Below are 13,655 nucleotides of genomic sequence, written 5' to 3' on the forward strand. Positions count from 1 at the left end.
CAGACTCTGTGACAAAATCATAGTGGATACAGTTCTCTGGTGGTCACATATATGAATATACTGAAACAAAAGGTAATATGAAAACCATAAGGCAGACATAAGTAGAAGGAATGGCAAAAGAAACTCATTCAGTGGTATAAACAGACCCAGACCTGACATTAATTGCATACAGGTTGGCCAAGGAACATATTAATATTAATTTTGGGGGGGGGGGGTGTAGGTAGGCAAGACAGCATACATAGAAACATACTGCTAGTTATTATCAAGTGGATGGTAAAGAAATTAACATACAACTCAACACACAAACCAATAACATGCTAGTTACTCAAACAAATAAAATCACAAGGGCTATGTTTTTTCCTCTTTTTCTTATCATGTTAAACTATGTGAAATTTCTTCATCAGCAACATTATTCAATGGCTTTAGCATCTAGAGTAAATCCACTAGGCACAAATGCCTCTTTTTCAGGTGCAGTGAGGAAGCATTATCTTGTAAAATGTCATCCTCAGTCACACAGTAGACAAATGATAACTAGTGAGGATTAGACCCAAAAGTATATGAAGAAGCTTGTTAGCACGATAAAAACTTACCCCCTACAATGAGTTGCCAGATAACCTTGAGGCTACTATGCAGTTTTTGCAAATGTCATACTTCAGTTTATCATTGTCATGTAGCTGTCAATGCAGATTTATTCTAATATTTAATTGTATACCTGTACAGTTAATTTCTGCACTTTGCATTGTACGTCCTATTAAGCGACTGTGTTTATATCAGTTTTAATATTCTTCTTTGAGAAGCTGTAATATTCCTTCTCCTCTATAACTACCTTGGGCAAGAAAACTGCAGTATGTTCAGAGAACTCTAACTCAACAGTAATAAGTCATGGTTCTTATATATATATATATATATATATATATATATATATATATATATATATATATAAAAACACAACACTTAATGTAGAATGTTGGCAAGACACATTCAGAATTGAAAAAATATATCTATTTTAATTTTTTAGCTCACATTATATACACACAAACATATATATATATATATATATATATATATATATATAAGAAATTTGTTTTTTTTTTAGGCCAATTTCCCCCTTTTAGTAAAAATAATCTTTTTTCCTGTTTCCTTTTTGTTACCTAAACTGCTAGTGCTTTAAATGTTGGTTTGAGGACTGCCGCTTGTTCAATAGACAATGGTGTAGTACAGGAATCAGTACATGAGACTAATCCGAATACTAATGATGTATTGAATAAAACATTGGTTAGGTCGACCAATGGGTCTGTGGACACTGAAGATGTCATCAGTATTATACATGCTGAAAATGACACAGGAGCTAGTGCAGTCATAACAACAAATGAAGTTATACATAAGGAATCCGCTGAGATGAACCTCTATCCCAATGTGCAAGTTGTGAATAAAATATTGAATCAGGACAAGACAGCCAGTGATAGAGCTGTTAGACCCAAGTTAAATAATAAGAGTATGAATATGGTAAATAGAGTAGATGGAGAGATTCCTTTTCCCCTACCTGTGAGGAAAGACAGAGGGATGAAGAGGGGACGCTCCCTGAGCAGGGGGCGACAGAAAAGGAAATTCTCAGAGGAATTTCAACCACAACACACTATAAAGAAGATGTGGAGGAACAAGTTAGGACAGTGAATTCAATAGGCATACCTATGAATACTTACAATATTCACAGTACTAACTCATTGGTTTGTAATATTTCTGGTCATGAATTGACACAGTATGAAATCAAATTATTGAATAAAGGGCTTAGTTTCATCCCTAGCGGACACAGTAATTTAGCTGACATGATATTGGACACGAGGATGTTTTGTCGCAATTTAATGCTGAAACTGTTGTTTCGGAATAGTGATGAGCATACCACAGTTGAAAGGGAAACATCATTGGCATTCAAGAAGCTGAGTTGTTTTACACCGACACATCATCCACTTGTCGAGGCCTACTTAAAATTAACAGAAGACGAGTTGCATAGATATTTTAATAATAATGCATACAGGAAGAGAAATGACAACCTCACTAGAAAGGAGAGAGAGAGCTTACGCAATTTACAGAGGGATGAAACAATAGTGATAAGACCAGCTGACAAGGGGGGACAGGTTGTTATCATGGACACTATGTTCTATCATACAGCTATGTTGAATCTGTTGAGTGATAAGTTTTATCTAGAAATTAATCGTGACATAGTAAATGACATTATTTTACATGTTAGTAACACTTTATTGGACATGTTCAATGGTGGAACCATTGACAAAGAACTATTTGAATATTTTAGAATCATCAATCCTTTAGTTCCTTTGATACAAGGTTTTCCCAAATACACAAGAGTGTCAGTGACCCACCCATGAGACCAGTAGTTTCTGGACAGGGATGGGTCACTGAACACATCTCTGTTTATATTGAGAAACACCTATGTCCTGTGTTAAACAATAATTCCAATATACTTAGAGATTCCAAGCAGTTTTTGCTGGAATTATATGACTGTGTGATTAAGATAGTGGATATTGATGACTTAATAATTGTTACGCTTGACATTCAATCATTATTCACTGTGCTACCTAATGATGTAGGCATCATATATATTAGAGAGTATTTGTCCAAACATAGTACATATTCACCTGTTTTGATAGATTTAATATCCCAATTTATGAGTATAGTGTTGGGCAATAACGTTTTCATGTTCAGTGAATTATTGTATCAACAACAAGCTGGGGTTGCCATGGGTACGCCATGTGCAAACAGCTATGCGAACATGTTTTTAGCTCATTGGGAGAACGAAGTCTTATTTCAAACTAAAGAATATAAACAATCTGTATTATTCTACAGACGCTTTGTAGATGATGTTTTTATTCTGTGGAGAGGAGATGTATGTACATTGATGGAATTTCTTGCAATGATTAACAGTCTTACTAATTATTTGGTATTTACAATGAACCATTCTACTGAAAGGATAGACTTTCTCGACCTATTTATTGAGAAATTGGATAATGGTTTAGTGAATACAGGAGTATATCGTAAACCCTGTCATCACAATACAATATTGTCAAGATATAGTATGCACCCACATCACATATTTAAGAACATCATCAGGGGACAGGGTATGCGTATATCTAGACTCAATGCCACTGACACAGGTTTTGAGACAGGAATTACTGATTTAAAAGATAGATTAGTAGAGAGAGGTTATGGTATTAAAGAGATTGATAACCAATTAGATGACATAAGTGAACTTAGGCAAGGTAGAGCGGCTCCATATTATGGACCAAGACCAGAGAGAGATGATGAAATACAAGTTATGAAGAAGGAAGTCAAATTTTCATTACCATATACAAATGATTGTATGGCTGTTAAAGATATAGTTAGTAAGCACTGGTCAATACTATGTACAGATGAAGGGATTAGGAATGTGGTAGGGGAGGAACCACGTTTTCTATTCAGGAACAAAATGAACCTCAGAAGGTTATTATGTTATTCTAAGAAGGATAGGCGACAGTTAGAGCCTAGTTATACTAAGGCATGTGGACACTGCAATCAATGCATATACATGGACAATGATATAGTGTTTGTACATCCAGACTCACATATACAGTTCATGACTCAGGCAGCAGCCACATGCATGACTATGAATATTGTATACCTGGCAGTCTGCCAGGTATGCAATGCATTTTATGTTGGAAAGACTAACCGCCACTTTAAAGATAGAATACGTGAACATATATACCACATGAAAAAAGGTAACACACATAATGCATTGGCTAAACACGTGGTTGAGTTAGGTAATGAACATAATTTTCTATTCAGGGCTTTAGAATTAATAGAACCTAATATCAGGGGTGGAGACATCAGAAACCACACTGAGGACAGAGAAAGTAAGTGGATTATGAGGTTAAGAGCTGATAGAGGCTCAGGTCTGAATGAAAGAGCCTCTATCAAGCCAGCCCTGAGGAAAAGGAGAAATGTTAATGTTAAGCTCAGGTAGTATATGTTCACAATTCATCTGAGTTTATTCACTTTCCAATATAAGGAAGTGTTTGTTATAAGTTTCATATAATGACGTCATTTTGTTATATTGAATATACATACGTATATATATATTCTTAGGAGTTTTTATACATCTCATATATACATTTTTTGACTGCTTTAAGGTACATGTATATATAAAAAATCTTTTAGTCATCTTGGGCTTGTTGTTATGACACATAAGTTAAATATGGGACATGATGCATAAATCTGAATTATATATTGATTTTAGTGTTTCAAAGTACATGAGTTTTTAAGAATTGTCATATGTTTTAATTACTTGATTATTTGATTGTTTGATAGGGTGTGATACACAATATATAAGGGAATCATGGGTAGCAGTGATTTGATCTGATGAAGCTCATTCTTGGGTGAAAGCGCTTATCTACTGCAGCTTATAGTGTATTGTATTTGTATCTTACAATACTGTGGAATAAATCGTTTAATGATCTCTGGACTAACTCAGTTTATTTTGATCTGCTACACTTGACCACTCATCTTTGGATTTGGTTTATATTTTTGTCTAGAAATGTATCAGTTTTTGCAGAAAAAAAAACTTTTACATGTTTGTGCTTTCATGTAGAGACTGATGCAGAACATACCTTAGAAAACCTGTTTTATCATGATCCCCATTTTCAAATGTATGTATCTATTCTTATTTTAACTAAAATTTGTCAGGTAATGATCACTTAATATATTGTGTGTTCTTGCATAATTCATTGGGTTTGATAGCCTGTTTATATTTCATGAAATAATTTTCATATTATTAGGACAAGCGAAAATGCTAATGTTTTATTAATGCAGACATAAGAAGATACCCATTTGTATTACCATACACAACATGAAATCTAGTAAGACAAGTTTCACAGTGGTACACAATATTATTTTTAACATTTTTTGAATTTTCTTTGCTACGTGCTGCTTCAGTAAGAACACTGCTGTTTTTTCAACACAGGAATTACTAGCATTACTCACAGGTTTAACTTTGTGGTGTCAGATGGCATTCTAACCATGAAAACTAATAATTTCACCTTACTGCAATACCCTGGATGCCTAAGTTAAGTTTCTGTAGTAGAAATTAGAATCTTTTATTTCTTTTATTTTGTTTACTGGGTTTAATCAAAAACATTTTCAGTGGTGTCCTAGGGAACAAAGCTTCACCATATCATAAAGATTTTTAACAGAAATTCAGTAATATACGTGAACAGACATTAAGAAGTATACATTAACAGTTGCACATACCTCTGCCAATCACATTAAATTCATATGAAATAAAGGCAACTGCTACAGTATAAAATACGTTGCACATAGTAGACGTTGAACATTGAGCATTTAAAGAGGTTTGTTAGTGGGTTTGTTAAAAAGATAATAGATCTTGTGATTTCTGATTCGAAAGTCAAAGTAATGGAAGTGAGGGAAGAAAGTTGATAGGGCAGAAAATGTTAATACAGTTAAGAGAAGGGATATAAAACTAGTTTATAGATAATTATATATATGACTGTCATAAAGTTTATACTAGAAGTATATAGTTGGAGGGTGAACAATGTCACAAAAATATGTATGTGGATGGGAGATGCTAGTAAAACTCATCAGGTGTTGGTGAAGACTGGTTGTGGGGAAATATGATTCTGAATGAAGAGAAATGGTGTGATGATATGGCAAACTGAAGATAACAGAAGTATTTATCTTGGAGATATACAGGAGAAGATTCATTGATTTGCTAAGTGAAGTTTTAGTTAATTTTTTTTAATTGAATTTACATTCTGAATGGATTTCAGTGGTAGTAGGATATGGTTCCATAATTTAGCTACACTTTCTGAATATAGACACTCACCTGCAATTTAGATGATTTGGTAATAGTTACCGACTTTTCTCCAGAGCATAATATTCTACTGGGGAGTAGTGTTGCATTAAGTTGTGATTGGCTGGAAATTTTTCAGGCTTGTAGAGAAGTCTGTTACTGTAGTTAGCTGAGAAAGAGTTAGATGATATAGTTATAACCAGTTTAATTCTCTGAGTGCTAGATACAGGACTGTTTTGTTGTTATAGTTTGCTGCAAACTTGACTACTTTATTATAACCAGGACAGGCCTTAGGTCAACTGGTGCCCTAGGCCAAAGGGCTTGACAGTACCCCCACCATCACCCGGTGCCCCCATTCTGCTCTACCTACACCAAATAAATACTGGAAAATTGCTCCTGCTACAGTGGCATCCTAGATGGTTGCCTAGTTGACCTATGACCAAGGCCAGCTATGATTATAACATTGGCCAAGTTTGGGCACCTGTGAGACTTGACAGTTAGTGAAGACTGAGGCAGCATAGAGGAGAGAAGAAAGCAGGGGTTAGATATCTACAGGCTGTGTCACTGAGGTAGGTTTTTACTGTGAGTAATGTACCTAATTTTTGATCAGTGTTTTAACCCCACATGCTCCATGGTGAACAAATTGCAACTGTTCTTCTATAATGGCACACAGTCATTCTATGTGGTTTATTGTTCTGTCATTGTGTGGTTGGCATAGATGAAAGTGGATATTATTGAATTGGTAGAGATGTATTTAGGGGTAAACAGCAGTAATTTCGTTTTTTAGGGTTTAGACATATTTGTGAATTATTTAGCCATGTTTCAAAAGATAAAAAAGATTCCTGTGTAAGGTCTTAAAGTTTAGAGAGAGTTTAGCAGAGAGATAAAGACTGAGTCATTAGTGCACTGAACTAGGGCAGTATTTTCTATAGCAGTGCAGGGACATTGATGAATAAGCTGAAAAGTGCGGGGTCTAGTATAGATCCTTGTGGTACACTAATAGTTACTGGCCAGAAGGTTGTGATGAGTACTAAAGCTGTGTTGGCTTGAAGACAGATGCAACTGACTGTCGAGGAATTTTGTGTCACTCATATAAAGTGTACACCTTACTGAGCAACTTCTAAAACCAAAGCACAAGGAAATATTTTAAATTTTTTATAACTGCCATTAGTTCTGGTGTAGCACATTAGATAATGAAAGGGGTTAGACAGAGAATGAATCAAAGAAAGCAATGCTTTTCTCACACATAGCAGAAATCCAAAATAATGTATGACTTACATTTTCACGACCAAAGACTGGGTGGTAACAGTGGTGCAGTGGTTAGCGTTGCTGCCTCACAGCAAGAGGTTCTCCAGTTCATTTCTCGGCTGGGAAGCCTTCTGCGGAGAGTCTGCATGTCCTCCCTGTGGTCATGTGGGTTTCCTCTCGAAGACATGCTGTAGGTGGATTGGACACTCTAAATTGGCCCTCTGTGTGTTTGCCTTTTGTGGAAAGTTGGGTGCCGGGCTGGCAACTCACTATACAACTCCACTGCCAATTGTTCTGCAGACTGCTGTGGTGACCCCTAACCAGGATAAGCCAAAAGGAGATGCTGACTTTTGACTACCAAAGACTCAGGCTCTGCTGATTACCATATTCTACTCTTTTACTTCTCTAGGAGGAGGTACCCACCCTTACTGAACTTCTAGAGGAGACAACAGATAAAATCCAGCTGACAAGACGCATCCTTGATTTAAAGCAGGTAAGTGTTGTCATCATTTTACTATGTTTAGTGCAAATGCATATTTGGGACAGATGGCAGTCTTGAAAAAAAATGTTTGGTTGTAGAGTGCATGCGTATAAATCAGGTGGAAGTAAAATACTTGCAATGTATATGGATTCACAGACTCTGTGACAAAACCATAGTGGATACAGTTCTCTCGTGGTCACATATATAAATATACTGAAACAAAATGTAATATGAAAACCATAAGGCAGACATAAGTAGAAGGAATGGCAAAAGAAACTCATTCAGTGGTATAAACAGACCCAGACCTGACATTAATTGCATACAGGTTGGCCAAGGAACATATTAATACCTAATGTTTTTTTTAGGGGGTGTAGGTAGGCAAGACAGCATACATAGAAACATACTGCTAGTTATTATCTCTAAGTGGATGGTAAAGAAATTAACATACAACTCAACACACAAACCAATAACATGCTAGTTACTCAAACAAAAAAATCACAAGGGCTATGTTTTTTCCTCTTTTTCTTATCATGTTAAACTATGTGAAATTTCTTCATCAGCAACATTATTCAATGGCTTTAGCATCTAGAGTAAATCCACTAGGCACAAATGCCTCTTTTTCAGGTGCAGTGAGGAAGCATTATCTTGTAAAATGTCATCCTCACTCACACAGTAGACAAATGATAACTAGTGAGGATTAGACCAAAAAGTATATGAAGAAGCTTGTTAGCACCATAAAAACTTACCCCCTACAATGAGTTGCCAGATAACCTTGAGGCTACTATGCAGTTTTTGCAAATGTCATACTTCAGTTTATCATTGTCATGTAGCTGTCAATGCAGATTTATTCTAATATTTAATTGTATACCTGTACAGTTAATTTCTGCACTTTGCATTGTACGTCCTATTAAGCAACTGTGTTTATATCAGATTTAATATTCTTCTTTGAGAAGCTGTAATATTCCTTCTCCTCTATAACTACCTTGGGCAAGAAAACTGCAGTATGTTCAGAGAACTCTAACTCAACAGTAATAAGTCATGGTTCTTATATACATATATATATATATATATATATATATATATATATATATATATATAAAAACACAACACTTAATGTAGAATGTTGGCAAGACACATTCAGAATTGAAAAAATATATCTATTTTAATTTTTTAGCTCACATTATATACACACAAACATATATATATATATATATATATATATATATATATATATATAAATATATATGTAAAGACAAACACACATGTATACAAAAGTAAATCAGCACTTATTATTTTTAACATAAAGGCTATGATTCAGAAAGGCTACCATGAGTGAGAAACCTTAACATGTCCACTTTTCCACTAATGGCAAATTTGTCTTATTTTTTAGACCAGTCAACCTATGAGGTTTCCCAGTAGCAGTGTACTCAGCATGAGAGAGTAGTCTCACTGGTAAAGCTGCATCCTGATATGTCAGTCTAGGGGAGTTTGGTTAGTACTATCACATCACTTTGAAGCGGCCTGTTTAAATTGTACCACATTGCTGTGGTTATTTTATTTCTGAAGAAGTTACTCCTGTTGAGTGATGAAAACGTTGTTTAGTTGTAATAAACTTTTATACGTTAAATAATAGATCTTTGCGTGTCAACAGACCTTTGCGAGTGGCTGGTTGGAATCCTTTTGTCTTTAGTACGTTTGTTTTTGGAGTCTTTAATAGTTCATTTGTTATGCCTTCCAGACCGTCAAACAGCCCAGCAAGCCCGAACCTATTTGGTTCATCCCAACAACCGGATCCTTCAGACTTTTCAGTTTTGTTGAGTTCGTTAACTCAACGTATTGACAATCTCGCAAGCCGCCTTGATTTGGTGGATAAACGGAATGGTGAAGCAGCACAGGTTAATAACGCTGGCTTGCGTATTAACAATTTTGAACATAACAGCCAGAATTTACTCAGGACTAATGGTGCTGGCAGTGAATTAGTGGAACTGAGCTCTAGTTCAGTCTCTTTGCCTCCAGGTCAGGACGTTTGTCCAAACACTAACTCTACAACAAAAGGACCTGGAAATCATCTTAGTGTTACTGAGCTTATTGGCACTCCTTTGGTAATTGAGTGGGTGAACAATACAGGCAATTTGGCTTCAGGTTTCACCCCTAACGTAGAACGACCGGCTACAGACGCTACACCTGCACCAGTGAGTATACACTTAATTACTGAAAAATTGAAGCTCCTCGACTCCAAACTGCTTAAATTAAAAAAGCTTCAATTGGAAGTCGTTTATTTTAAACAATGTTTAGTTGAGAAATTGGTTCCTAAAGGTTTGCGTTTTCACCAGTTCCCGATGGGACTAGTACCTGACTCAGTATTTCACAAAGAACTATTAAATCTTTTCGATTCTTCAGGGTTCCTATTAATGGAACTAATGATTAAACACTACACTATACAAATAGAGTGCATTTCTATGGAAGTGAAAGACTTGGGCAAGGATATCAAATTAGACGCTGACTTTCCTAGATACAAGTATGATTATGGGAGGGTTTTTACTAGCATTGACCAACTTTTGGAGAAACTTAAAACTAATAAAATCAAGAAGCTGAACCGGGACTGTTTGGCTTACAATAATGGATCTGCGTATCCTAGACCTCAGTTGGCACAAATCTGGCACAACAACAAGTCAGTGAGTTTTCCAAACAGTCCAGCCCCAACAGTTAGTTTCGGAAATTTAAGTGAGGCTAACACAAATGTTGATGCCAGTAATGGCCAGCTTCTTGAACCTGTGAGACGCAGTGAAAGACTGCGGTCTAATAATGCTAACAACAATGCCAATGTCAATGTCCAAACTATTGGTCAAACTTCGAATAGCCATCAGACCAAACAGGTTTTTCACCAAGTGGGGAATCTCAAGAACACTTCATATCCATGTCGCTCTCGGAATCAGAAGAACAAAGGTTGGAGCAACCGGAGGAAGAGATAATTGACTTTTCCTCTGCACATTCTTTTATTAAGTTGGCTATATTAAAGAACTCTCGTGGAGACTTTAATATTTATAATTTTTCATCTATTACCATAGAGCCTGACTTAACTGACTTATTAGCAGAGGGCAATACATTTGTCCCTAGTAAAAACATGAACATTGCTAAAACTCTGATGGACTTGAAGTGCTATGTTAGAAAACTTAATTTATCTTTTCTTCTGGGTGGCAATGATCCCCACATTCTAGCTTTAAGCCTTTAAGTACCTTTAACCCACCACTACATCCTTTGCTACTACTTTTCGAGAATGTTTGTGAATTAGATATCAAGTATATCCCACATACTCGTACTCATATTAACCATCCTAAACATTATAATGTAAGCCACGAACAAATGCAAGCCTTGAACCTGCTGAGATCTTCATTGGTTTGTATCATTAAACCAGACAAGGGGGGTGGATTGGTTATCTTTGATGTAACTGACTATAACAATAGGATGGAACTAGTTTTAGACAACATTGCTTATTCTACGGTATCTTTACATGAATACAATGTAGCATTGACAAGGGACAAAAGCTACTTTAGGGACTTATTTATTGAGGCTAAAATAAATTTAGACACATTCAACTATATTAACATTCCTTTCCCTAAGATACCAATAATGTTTGGGATCCCTAAAATTCACAAGGACCTGTTTAACCCACCAATGAGACCACTCATTAATGGAAGAGTATCTTTAACAAATCCTTGTGCTAAAGTAGTTGATTTGAGCCTTCAAAAATATTTAAAATTGATCCCACAAGTCTGTAAAGACTCGTGGTCTTTTTTAGAAAGATTAGATAATTTAACCATGGAACTAGACTTTAACTTCCTTACTATTGACGTGGTTGATCTATACACTTCTATCCCACATACAGAAGCAGTATAATGGGTGGCGCTAATGATGAAAGAAAAGAATGCTTCAGCTAGGGACATTGACTTGGTCACTGAACTTATTGATATTATACTGATGAACAACTTTTTCATATTTAATGGTCAATATTATCTACAAAAACATGGTGTAGCTATGGGCTCCCCGTGTGGAGCTAGTTTAGCTAACCTTTTTGTAGCTTATTGGGAAAAGTTGTTCATTTTTGACAAACCAGATGTAATAAATTCTTTAGTATATTATACGAGATTTTTAGATGATATTTTTATTATTTTTAAAGGTGATATGAATGCAGCTGATAGATTAATTGACTATTTCAATTCCACTACTACATTTTTTTCAATTTACTCATAAATTTGACACAACCAGCATTGACTATCTGGATGTTAAACTAACAAAAGTCCCTTTTAACAAAAAGTTAAGTTCTACTATTTACAGAAAACCCTCATATTGCAACTAATTTTTACACTACTATAGCGCACACCCTTTTAAACAGAAATGTTCTATTATAAAGGGTCAACTGATTAGGGCACCTAGAATGTGTTCTCTCGAAGTAGACTTTTCAGCAGAATGCCAATTATTGGAAAACATGTTCGTGAACAGAGGGTATCCCACCCATCTAATTCACGAACTGATTGTGGAAGTGAAAAACAAATGTAGGACAGGTACTATTAATCTTATTTTAAATGTAACGACTTTCAATAATGAGGTAGCACTTGAAGAAACTGACATTATTAACATCAGTGTTGGTTTAAATGGTTCTCAACTTGTTAGTATACCTAACTAGTTGACACTCCAGAGCTATAATGTACCTGCAGTTAGTCACCATGACACTAGTCATTTGTATAGGTCATGTTTCATTACAACTTTTAACAATGACAGCGATCAAGTTAGATCCACCCTGTATAAGAATTGGTACCTCTTACATAAAGACAACTTGTTAATGGAAAGAATTGGCCCCCATCCAATAATTATATATAAAAGGGGAGCCAACTTGAAAAGCTTACTTGAGGCCAAAAAACTTAGAACTAACAATAGGATATTTAGCTCCTCCCCCTGTGGGGCTTGCAAGATGTGTAAATATATAAAAACAGTCAGTACCTTTGAAATAGCAGGGAAGAAATACCAGATTTTACACAAAACTGACTGTAATTCTAAAAGTATTATTTATTTGGCATGTTGCAAAAATTGTTGCGCATTCTATGTAGGAAAACAGATCGCAAATTTCGAGATAGAATTTATGAACATACTTATGCGATTTCTAAGAATAATAGTGACAATGCTTTAGTCAAACATATTAATATGAAAGCAGGTCACTCCTTTCAATTTTTAGCAAGAGATCAATTAGTCAATGATATTAGGGGAGGACCCACGTCATTGTTATTAGAATGTCGGGAACTTGAGTGGCAATTGACATTAAATGCATTTTCTCATCCTGGTCTTAATGACAATTGTAATATAGCTTGTTTATTGAAACTAAAGAGCTGTATGAGACAATAAGTCTCCTTTAAGACAATGTATTTGACTTTAAATGGTCATAGGAGAGTTTGAAGCATTCTAAACTCTATTTACTAGAATTAGAGCTTTTATATTTTATATAGGTTGTGTATTCATTCATCATAAACAATTTAACTATCTGGCTGTTTTAAAAATTGACTTTTAAAAAATTGATTCTAAAAAAATTGTTCTTTAAAGTATGAAACAAGTCTTGCATTTTGTTCCCATTTGAGTAATTACTTGTTTACTATAATGGCCAATGTTAGATACTTGTACAGTGTATTTAAGCTGTGCTGTAAAGCTGTGCTTTAACCTGTGTTGCTATAAAATTACATTGTTTTTTTTCCCACCAAATGATGCACATTGATTGGTTAGTACTATCACATTACTTTGAAGCGGACTGTTTAAATTTTACCACATTGCTGTGGTTATTTTATTTCTGTAGTAGTTACTCCTGTTAAGTGACAAAAGCATTGTTTAGTTGTAATAAACTTTTATACGTTAAATAATAGATCTTTGTGTGTCAACAGACCTTTGCAAGTGGCTGGTTGGAATCCTTTTGTCTTTACTACCTTCTGTTAAACCCCATCAGAGACCAATTTCCTCACAAAGCATATAGATCTGGGAAATAACCATTGGTAAATTAGAATGGCAATAACAACGCTGGGTGATAAC

General features: G+C 35.2%; 1 protein-coding gene across 1 annotated transcript in view; it reads left to right on the forward strand.

The window, feature by feature from the left end:
* LOC122793068 overlaps nt 1-13,655 on the forward strand; it is a 970,692-nt gene that overhangs the window by 330,565 nt on the left and 626,472 nt on the right. The gene's annotated exons all lie outside the window — the stretch shown is intronic.

This window comes from Protopterus annectens, chromosome 1.part0 (assembly GCF_019279795.1).
Source record: "Protopterus annectens isolate FY-2018-M chromosome 1.part0, PAN1.0, whole genome shotgun sequence".
Lineage (NCBI taxonomy): Eukaryota > Metazoa > Chordata > Ceratodontiformes > Protopteridae > Protopterus > Protopterus annectens.